The sequence below is a fragment of the Equus przewalskii genome, chromosome 20, assembly GCF_037783145.1.
Source record: "Equus przewalskii isolate Varuska chromosome 20, EquPr2, whole genome shotgun sequence".
Taxonomy (NCBI): domain Eukaryota; kingdom Metazoa; phylum Chordata; class Mammalia; order Perissodactyla; family Equidae; genus Equus; species Equus przewalskii.
The window spans coordinates 55,495,054-55,506,230 of NC_091850.1; the positions used below are offsets into that span (position 1 = coordinate 55,495,054).

The 11,177-nt window shown below is 44.0% G+C and overlaps 1 long non-coding RNA gene across 1 annotated transcript; it reads left to right on the forward strand.

The window, feature by feature from the left end:
• Nucleotides 1-2,121: 2,121 nt before the first annotated feature.
• On the forward strand, nucleotides 2,122-9,297 carry LOC139077979 (uncharacterized). Its single transcript, XR_011530652.1, has 3 exons — nucleotides 2,122-2,282; nucleotides 2,635-2,710; nucleotides 7,151-9,297. It is a non-coding gene; the product is annotated as an uncharacterized lncRNA (long non-coding RNA).
• The last annotated feature ends 1,880 nt before the right edge of the window (nucleotides 9,298-11,177 follow it).

An 11,177-nucleotide genomic window follows, 5' to 3' on the forward strand; every position in this document is an offset into this window, starting at 1 on the left:
GACAGCAGGCCGTTAAAAACGCACCAGCACACGTTTGTCTCCTGGCATGATTTTGCTTCTCTGTGCAGGGGAATCGTGACAGCACTGACTATGCTGGGGGCCTGGGGGCTAAGGCAGATCACACAGGTAAAGGGCCCTGCATGCTTCCTGAGGCCAGGCCACCTTCTAAGAGTGCATCTCCTTCTCGCTGGCACACGGGGGACTGGAGCAGATACGGGCACGGGGGAAAGGAGGAGAAGGCGAACTTTCTAAGCCTTGTGGTGAGCTCTAGTTTCCCAAAGTTTTCCATCCTAGTTCAGCAAGCACATCAACACTCCTGTGCAGTGTCTGTGATGACGGCTGGGCATGGGCGCCTCTGTTAGGATCCCGTTTTCCGATTGCCATCAGAGCGAGAGCTGTTTCTTCTTTGCCACCGAGTCTGCAAATCTGTAGTTCCCCCACAAAGAGTATTTTATAGTAATACTTTAGAAGTTCTTAGTATACTTCTGTGGTACTGTGATATTTATTTTATAAGTTCTGATCCACTGCAGTGTCTTAAGTAAATAAAACAGTTCAGGCAAGAGACTCAGTTTCCCTTCTGAGCATGTACAGTGGCTAATGGAGCAAATTAACAGTCCCGGCAACCAAGGAGGAGGGACGTCCCCTTACCGCACTTCTTGTTCCCTGAGACCACTGGAAATTACCCCTTCCATTTCTGTAAGGACCACTTGAGTCCACTTCATTGCCCCACATGGGAACTCCACTCTCCCTCCATTCTCCTGCCAGAAGAGTCGGTGCTGGGGCCACACCGCACCCTCCAATGAGACCATGTGATCTGTGCTCTTCACAATTTGCAACTATTTCTATTAGCTCGTACCTAATAAGAATTAGAGGTCAAATACACGAAATCCAAGATAATTCAAAGGCTCCCATTCTGGCTATTCGTTCCACCATTTTCAGGCCCTGCAGGTGGAGCCGACTCTACTCAAGAGGAGCTTGCAGAGGCGAAAAGAAATGGCCAGGCAGGAGCGGCCGTGACCATGTCCAGAGACATGCCCGCCCTCTCTGCAAGCTTCTTGTTCTTGTGATGCTGAAGCTGAACCTGCACCAATGTCCATAGCAATGAGCCTGGTGGGCACGCCACTGAGCAAGCGGGGCTCTGCTTACAACTTCGTCATGGAGCTTTGGGGTTTGCGTGCTTAAGGCCTGATGCCAAGCAGGATTCACAGCAGGGAAGTGTGGCTAGAATCTGATTTGTATTCTGACAGTCACATGGGGGGTTCCACCTGGGGGGCATGGAAGTGCCCTGGCTTTGCTGATCTGGAGCAGTAATTTGGTGAAAGCATATGCTTACCAGCCAAATCCACACAGGGTCCTAACTGAGGAATTTCCTGGTTTTTTGTCAGCGGCTCTCCAGCTGACTGGCTCTCCATCGCTCCCGAATACGCACCTGTTGGTGCCAGGGCTGCGCTTGGACCTCCCTGCTGCCCATAGATTGAATTTCACCTTCACCAAGAACCAGCTGTGATTTCCCCAGCTCCTATCACACCAGTTATCCCTGCTATTAAATTACACAGTTCAATTAAATATTGAGGAACAGTCAACAGCAATATAGATATAATACAAAATATTTATATAAGTAAACATGAGAGGGGTTTTTTTATATGAAACTTGTTGTGTGCTTTGCAAAGACTTTGTAAATACAGAATTAAACGTTCTGATATAGAACTCTACAAAATCCAAAAAAATTCTACCTTGTCACGACACTTGCATTGCTCTGCAAATATCGTCGTGAATCACCAGGCTACAAAAACAAACTAGAAATCATAGAGGCCGATTCCCACCTATGAGAAAATTCTTATCTAAAGACAAGTCTTTGACTCTACATCAAGAAGAGTGATTGAATAAATATTTATGTTTTTAAATGTTTAAGGCAAGTTTGCATCCTTTATAATTGAGTTGGTTTTATTAATGAACCAGGTGCTCATCCCCGCTGGGTGGAATAAGAGGCTGGCATATTCAGGCTTCCTCCGGTGAACTTTCTTGGCCCTCCTTGGTCATGGAGCTCCTCTGCAGAGCTCCTCCGAGGCAGCAGCCGTGTGTGTCTTGACCTATTACATCATAGTCATTTCCCCGGTAATTAAATGTACATTCTTCACAATGAAAGGTTAGAAGACATCAAGAGCTTCCTGGCAGCATAATTGACAGGGATTTGTGGAGAAAATCCATGTATAAACATAACAGGCAGTCACTGTGTCCTGAGACAACGTGAGGATGACAGATTTGAAGAACAAATGTTAAAGGTAGCTATTTTCCAATAGTGTTTGAAAAGTACATATCTAATTAGAGAGGAATCTGTTTAAATTCACCAGTAAAATAAGCTGACGAAAGAAAGAAAAAAACTAGGTCAGTATGAGATCTGTGTAAGTTGGGTCTCTAATGGGACAATCATTAAAAATAATTTCAATTATTCACGTTCGAATGACTTTTATATAAAGCCTTTTAAATAACGTGAAATCTGCTGTGCAGAATCGGAATTAAAGAATGGTCGAGTTAATCTCTGACATATTATTTGAGCTTGTACATTGTGAAAAAGAGTGCAGTAGAATGTTAAATTTCACATAAAATACTCTAGTTTCCTCTGGTTTATTTCAGAGCTATGGTGTCATTTATGATTACATCTTATGAGAAGATAATTACAAGTGGAACTGCTTTTTTAGGCTTGCAAAAGGTAATCTAAACGCTAGCATTGATGCCTTTGGGGACATGAATAAGCTCAATTCTCTCTAACTTGATGGGTTTGTAACTTTCAAGCACAGTGTAGACTTGAGTAGCGCTGCCTTATCACAGCCTTCTCTGTAGAGACTGCGCAGCCCACAGAATTCCCTCCCACAGAGGGAGGGAGAAGAGTTATGTCAGGCTCATTGCTGAATAAAATTCCCAGCTCTTTAAGGAGTGCTGGAAGCTCACATATTGACTCATTGAGAATTAAGCGCTCTGTGACAGTGGGACTGGAAATATGTGTGTCTTTTGTTGTGATGACCAATGATGTTCTCCCGGAGAAAAAGTGTGAAGGGAGATGACGGAAATTTAGAAATATTCAAAGGAGTAAGGGTAAAATGAAAACATAAAACCTCCTAAAGTGAAGATCAAAGCTCAAAGTATATTAGATGAGTAAACATCATAATCAAAATTTTTAAAATTTGAGCTTCGGGGAAATTTAAATTTCTGGGTATATATCCAGAGGAAAGAAAATCACCATCTCAAGAAGACATCTGTACCCTACTTGCATTGCAGCATTATTCACAGCAGTCAAAAATATGAAACAACCTAAGTGTCCATGGATGGATGAATGGATCCAGGACATGTGGTGTATATATGTATATATATAATGGAATATTATTCTACCACAGAAAAGAAGGAAATCCTGCCATTTGTGACAACACGGATGGACCTTGGGGGCATTATGCTAAGTGAAATAAGTCAGACAGAGAAAGACAAATACCATATGATCTCACTTATATGTGGATCTAAAAAAAAACCCCAAACTCATAGAAACAGATTGATGGTTGCCAGGGGAAGGGGCGAGGGTGGGGGAAATGGACGAAGGTGACTGAAGAGTACAAACTTCCAAGTATGAGATGAATAAGTTCTGGGGCTCTAATGCACAGCATGGTGACTATAGTTAGCAATACTGTATTGTATATTTCAAAGTTGCTAAGAGTGTAGATTTAAAAAATTCTCACCACAAATATGTATATACATAAATAAAACTATACGAGGTGAAGGATTATTAACTAAGCTTATTGTGGTAATCATTTTGCAGTATGTACATATATCAAATCATCATATTGTGCAATTTAAGCTTACTCAGCGTTATATGCCAATTACATCTCACTAACGCTGGAAACCCATTTGGATTTGGGTCACTCTGCATTTCTAAAGAAGGAGCATTGTGTGTGCTCACAGGGAAGGCAGTTTACCTGCAATCCCAGGTGAGATGAGAAGCCTTCTATTGGGTCTCTGAATTCTGCGAATTAGCACTGAAAACTGCGTACTCCCCAACATTCAGTGAAGTGCCTGTGCAAATACTTGTTGTGGGGGTCCTGTATATAAGTGAAGATGTGGTCTCCGCCACAGACCATGGTCCCCAGAAATGATGGGACACCAAGCTTCCTAATTACCAGGTTAATGTGCTGATCTCTTGATACATGAGAAAAATGGGTCACATTTATAGCATTCTGAAGTGTAATGATGTATCTCTTAGGTATGATTATTAATAAATTTGTTTTCCAAATCTACTCTGATGGATACAAATAAACCAAATTGAGTTATTGAGGAGTTTTGGTCGATAATTTTCAAATGGGACAGACTATTTATTAGGAGGGACAAATGTGAGGAAATGAAAGTTGCCTTTTGAGTGTGAGTAATCCACGGGAAGGGTAGCTGAGCCCGGATGGCCAGCAAAGCCTTAAGTACAGAGGGTTTGAATCTGCATTGCAGACACGTCCCTGGTCGTTGATTAACCATACCTTCAAGAGTTGTTCTCTTACCTTCTTTCTCATAACTGTTTTCCCCCTTTCTTGTGTCTTTTGTTTAATTTCCCCCCTTTTTATATATTTGCATTTTTCCGTATCAAAATTTGTATATTATTTTGGGGCAATATTTGCTGTTGCTGCTGTTTATTCAAATCACTTAAATTCTTAAAATCTTCAGGCTGTTCTTTTCTCTATTCTATGTCATTTTAAACAATCTACCTTCTTAATTAAAGCATTTCCATGCTTGCCTCCAGGTTAATGGCGAGAATCCCTGAGTAATGAGGTTAAACTCTCAGCTAATCCTTTGTTTGTAAGAGAGTGAAACTGAGGAACCAGAAACTTCTGAGCTCAAGGAGAGACCCAGTCTTGCTCTGAGTCTCCGAAGGTTCTTGCGTTGGGAGTCTCGTCTGATTGGGTGTCTCCGAGTTCTTCCAGCGTGTTCTTGTGGTCACCCCCTTGTGTGCCAGCCACTGTTCTGGACCCTGAGGATTCGGAGGGGTGCTGGGACATGAGTACTCCCTGTCCTCGTGGATGTACAGTGGGGAGGAGACACAGGCGTTGATCAGATCATCACACAGACATATTTAAAATTGCAGCCACAACCAGTGTGGCCGTGGAGAAGCACAAGCTCCCTGAAGCCCTAGAATGCAAGGAACTGGCAAGTCTGGGGGCCAGGGGAGGCCTTTCTGACAGGTGGGCTGGAGCTGATATTTGAAGGAGCTGCGGGGTCAGAGGAAGGGAACAGCCATCAGACAGCAGGGCTCCGCGGCGAGAGGGGCCTGGTGGGCAAGACAAAGCATTTAGAGAATCAAGCAGGGACTGAGCAGTCAAGACCCTCCTGACCTTGATGAAGGACTTGTCTTTCCTTTCAGAATTTTCCCATCGCTATTTACTGAAGACACTGTCCTTTCTGCACTGTGTGTTCTCACACCCTTGTCAAAGACTAGGGGACTGGATGCGTGAGGGTTCGTCTCTGGGCTCTCTAGTCTAGTCTTTTGGTCTATGTGCCTGTCTTTATGTCAGTGTCAGACTGTTTGGATTCCTGTATCTTTGTAACATAGTTTGAAATCAGGAAGCGTGATGCCTCCAGCTCTCATCTTCTCTCTCCAGATTGCTTTGGCCATTTGGGGTCTTTTATGGTTCCGTACAAATTTTAGGATTATTTTTACTATTTCTGCAAAAACACCCCCTGAAATTTTGATAAGGATTGCATTGAGTCTGCGTATTGCTTTGGGTAATCTGAACATTTTAACAGTATTAATTCTTCCAATCCGTGAACACCAGATATCTGTCCATTTCCGTGTGTCTTCTTCAGTTTCTTTCAGCAATGTCTTAGGCTTTTCAGTGTACAAGTCTTTCACCTCCTTGCTTAAATTTATTCCTAAGTATTTTGTTGTTTTTGAGGATATTGTAAATGAGATTGTTTAATTAGTTTCTCTTTCAGATGGTTTTTTTCAGTATATAGAAATGCTATTTATTTTTGTACACTGATTTTATATCCTGCAACTTTACTGAATGTGTTAGTTCTAACAGATTTTTGGTGGAGTCTTTAGGATTTTCTATACAGTTACGTGCCACCTGACAATGTTTCAGTCAGTGATGGACTGTATATAGGACTGCGGGCCCGTGGGATGAGGACCATACAGCCGAGGGGTGTAGTAGGCTCCACCATGTGGGTTTGTGTAAGTGCACTCTATGAAGTTCGCACAATGACAAAATCACCTAACAACACATTTCTCAGAAAGTATCTCGTCGTTAAGCGACACAGGACTGTATATAAGATTATGTCACCTGCAAACAGAGACGACTTCTGATTTGAAAGCCTTTTATTTCTTTTTCTTGCCTAATTGCTCTCGCTAGGACTCCTAGTATGATGTTGAATAAAAGTTGTGAGAGTGTGCACCTTTGTCCCATTCCTGATCTTAGAGAAAAAGCTTTTACCTTTTTACTATTGGGAGTGATATTTGCTGTGGGCTTGTCATAAATGGCATTTATTGTGTTATGGCATATTTCTTCTATATGTAATTTGTTGAGTTTTTATCATGAAAGGATGTTGAATTTTGTCACATGCTTTTTCTGCCTCTATTGAGATGATCCTGTGATTTTCAGCCTTCATTTTGATAATGTGGGGTATCACACTGATTGATTTGCTCATGTTGAAACATCTTTGCATCCCAGGGATAAATATCACAGGAGCAGAGTGTATGAGCCTTTTAAAGTGCTGTTGAATTTGGTTTGCTAGTGTTTTGTTGAGGACTTTTGCATCTGTTTTCATCAGGAATATTGGGCTAAAATTTTCTTTTCTCATAGTGTCATTGTCTGGCTTTGGTATCAGGGTGATGCTGGTCTTGGTAGGTTGTACGTGTCTAGGAATTTATCTGTTTCTTCTAGGTTGTTGAATTTGTTGTATAAATGATCATCGTCATCTCTTATGATCCTTTGCATTTCTGTGGTTTTAGTTCTAATGCCTCCTTTTTCATTACTGATTTTATTTGTTTGAGGCTTCTCTCCTTTTTTCTTAGTTAATCTAGCTAAAGTTTTGTCAGTTTTGTTTATCTTTAAAAAAAAACAAACCAGCTCCGTTTCACTGATGTTTTTCTATTGTCTGTCTGGTCTCTATTTCACCCATCCAGGAGAGGATGCCATGCTGCTCGGCATGACCACACTGTGCAGGAATGGTCACTCCAGTCAGTCTTCTCCAAAGTCACCAGCCTAGTCGACTTGAGGATCTTGATCACTTGAATGTCATCTGAGTGTGGTGTCGTCTGTGACTTCTGAGCGTTTCATGAGACACTGATGTGTGCCGTTCGCCCCACCGATGGTACTTCTGACATGCCAGGTGGTGGTCAAGCCTTCCACTGATGCTGTTAAGCCTCAATTGTTTTATATCCTGGATTTGTAAATGTTCATTGCCCCCATCTAGTATGTTCAAACCCTAATGCAATGTCCACATGGAGACAGGTGTCCCCAGCACTGCCTCAAGTGTGGCCTCATATCACCAGGCTCAGCCTCAGCCAGAAGGGGAAGGGTCTGTGGGCTGAATCCTCCTGGAAAATACATGCTTGAGCCTATTACCAAATACAGAAAGGACTACTGGGACATTTGGTGGCTTGGCTGCAGAGAAGCCCAGCACCTGAGGGTGATCTGTTCTCACCAGTGGAACTGAAGCATTTCTGGGCCACCTAGAAGCTCAGGTGAAAATGTCTAGCCTGCATATACACTATGGTATACAGTATATACAAAAAGAAGGGAATAGCTTGAGTTCTTGGTACACTGAGGAGAAGTAGTCTCCTAGACCCCGGAAAATCAGAGAGAAGACACACCTTCCTCAAATGTTGGTGTTCCTCTGGGCGATGTCCTCGCCTTCTGCTCATCCCCATCCACACACTGCCCTGGAAACCTCACCATCCCTGGAGACTTTATTAACATCTGCATGCTGAGAACTTTCGTACCTGTGTCTCTGGCCCAACCCACATGCCTCGCTCCTCCTTGAGCTCCACATACGGGTCTGTAAATTCCTGCTGGAAGTCCATCTTAACTGTCCTGCATTACTCCAAACTCAGGATGCTGTACCGAATCCACAATCTTCCCCCTAATCTCTCTTACTTTCCTGGTGTTCTCCATGTCATAAATGGTGATCCAGCTGCTCAAACTGGAACGCTGGAGTTGTGCTGACTTTTCCCTCCCTCTTACCTCCCAGAGAGTTCCAAGGGTCCTGCTTGCCCCAACTCCCACTACCTCCGCTCTCCTGCAGGCACCGTCTGCACTCACTTGAAGAAGTGCAATAACGCCTTCAATGGTTTCCTCGTCTCTGGTGCTACTCGCGGCTCTGCAGTTCTTAATTCTCAGCGGTCAGGTCTCCTGCCAAACCTTTAGAATCTGGGGCTCGGAGGAGACCAAGAAGCCGGCTCTCAAATTACAATGATTCAAAGGTCCTTCTGATGTTTCCAGCTGCTAGAGAAGCTCCCTGAGGGCAGGCACAAAGTCCCACCCCTCTTTTGTTTCTTCATCTTGCAATTCCCCATTGCACCTGATGGTGTGTGTTGCACATGGCAAGGGCTCATACAGAGGGGCTGTCTGCACAAGGAAGGGGCCGAGCCTGGAGCCCTGGCTTAGAAGCAGCAGAAAGACCTTGGAGACTGCCCAGACCTCTCCTGACTGTGATACACTGTCCGCCTCTGAACTATCTGGTATTCACCTAAATATGGAGCCAGACACCTTGTTTATCTAAGAAAGCTTTGGCAAGAGGTGACATTTATGTTTACCTATAAAGGACATGCAGATTTAGCTAGAGAAAGGAACACATGAAAACAGTGGGTGCCCAGCCACTCTGAGGGAAAGGCCGAAGTCTAGAGTGACTCTTGGTTTCTGGTTTGACGTCTTAGTAGACAGCAATGCCTTCAACTGAACAGGGGAGTTCCAGAAGGGGGTATGCTTTGAGGGAAGACTGTGGTTTGATTTTGGGGCATGTGAGCTTAAAGTGCTAAGGAGCAAGGTCCAGTGAGAATGCCTAGAGCTTGGGGATAGGGGCAAGGCCACCAATATACAGCTGGAATTTACTGGGGGTCTGGAGGAGCAAGAGGAATGGAGGAGTCCCCCCGTGGGGTGCAAGGAGAGCATGTGTGTGCAGTGAAGGAATCACATGGATAATTGCTCAATCTTCACTTTGGCCTTTGTACGCATCTATCTTTAGGGGAATAATTTACTTTGCTATGGCAAGAAGTGTGGAATGCTTAATAAGTCAAGTGATGCAAGAAGATGATAAAAGCATCTGATAAGACTCTCTAGCTCACTAATTACTAATTGGGTTTCTACAAAGTCATGATTGTCATTCGTCTGCCCACACAAAGTACAGATGCCCCACTGACTGACGAGTGGGAGAGTTAGGGGAAGCTGCTGTTTACCGTCCCTCTGCAGAGTAGTTCCATGAAACCTCGCTGTTTGTAAGCCCACAGAGAAGATTTAGGAGAGAACGGTTGCCCTTCCCTCCATACACGACTTAAAGCTTGCTCTGCTCCAGGCCAAGTCCAATTACACTTGAGAAGGAAAGTCTTGGGTTCGGCCCCTCACCTGCAGCATGTGCCCTCAGGGTGTCTGGGGTAGGGGGCTCAGCCCCCAGGTTTTAACAACCACCATGTTTTTATATGATTCGCTTTATCTGTTGAAAAACAACCATGAAAACTGACCCCTTTGCCCCAAATTGCCAACACAGGACTGAGGGTCAGCCACTGTTTTTCCTCATTTGCTCTTTGTTTTCCATTGAGTTTTCAATTGCTTTTGGCACTAGAATGCAGGTAGCATCCACCTGAGGCATGTGGCGTACTTCAGATGAATTTATCTGATGGAGGTGGATCGCGAGGCCCCTTGTCAGGACTTTGGTGGCTTGTAGCCAGAGGGAGGAAGTGGAACTTGTCTAAACGGAGTTATGATCAATGACTTCACGTATGTAAGTAGGTTGAATTTTTCCACTTTGGAGGATTTCTTTCTTTTTCTTTTTAAATTTCTCATCCTTAGATCAACAGAGCTAACATCATCTGTCAATTTTACCTTAGCAGAGGTAGAAAGGGCATGCTTGGGTTGACTGAGCCAATTTTTTCCCGCTCGGTAATCTTCGTAAGTCTCTAAACCATGTGCATACATAGTGTATACATCAGGAGCCGGCCAACGGCATCTTTCCAGCCCTGCGTCCCAACTACCTCACTTCCCCAAAGGCTCCCAGACACGGCAGTCCAGATAATGCACTTCTCTAGTCTGACCATGGGTGATTCTGTTGACAAAGCATTGCATATTGCACCCAAAATTGATAAAGAAGATTGAAAACATTAAGATTTTTCAATTTACTTTATAACTTATATTCTTAAGAATGTGTCAAGTCAGAGGAAAACAAGGTTTCCACTTTCTACCATGGTGAGAAGTATTTATTTGGAATTTCTAACATCACCATCCTGCCTGGGTTTTAGGTCAGTTTTCCCAAAAAGATACTCTGAGACAGGGTCTCACACACAGTGATTATTAAGGAATGATTTCCAGGTGCATGGGGGAGCAGAAAGGGAAAGGGAAGAAGCGGGGCAAGGACATGCTTCAGAGAAAGTCCCAGACTCAGCCTGACCCCACAGGGGCCCTGGCGTGTAAGTTGTGCTGCCAACTTACTCCCAACTCAGAAACGGGGGCCCAGCTTCTCTCCTCGCCTCAGCTGGCCCCTGGTCGAGGGCTGCCCTGGAGGGAGGGGTGGACGTTCTGACGCCTTTCTGGCTCCCATCATTTGGGCAGGGGCTCCCATAGCCCAAGGAAGTTCTGCCAAAGAGAATTTCAGGTGCGGGCAGTTAAAGTGAGGACCGCTGAGGGTGAGATGCGCCTGGCCCCTGCCGACGTCTCAAGACAGCTTTTGGGAGAAATGAGCGAGAGCGTGAACAGCATTTCAAGCAGAATCACGATCATGTTTAGGATAAGTTCAGCATGTGCTGTGCAGCTTTAAATTCTAAAAACGCATTTCGCTGGAGACTCAGGTGTCACCAAAGAGAAGCCATTAATTTACGTTCTTGATAAATCTTCGTTGATAAATGGACATTTCCCATGCTATAGAAAATGCTTTAGGGATTTTGCTAAGATGATAAATGTTTCTCTAAAACTTTTCAAAATGAGCTTGACTATATTGTACTC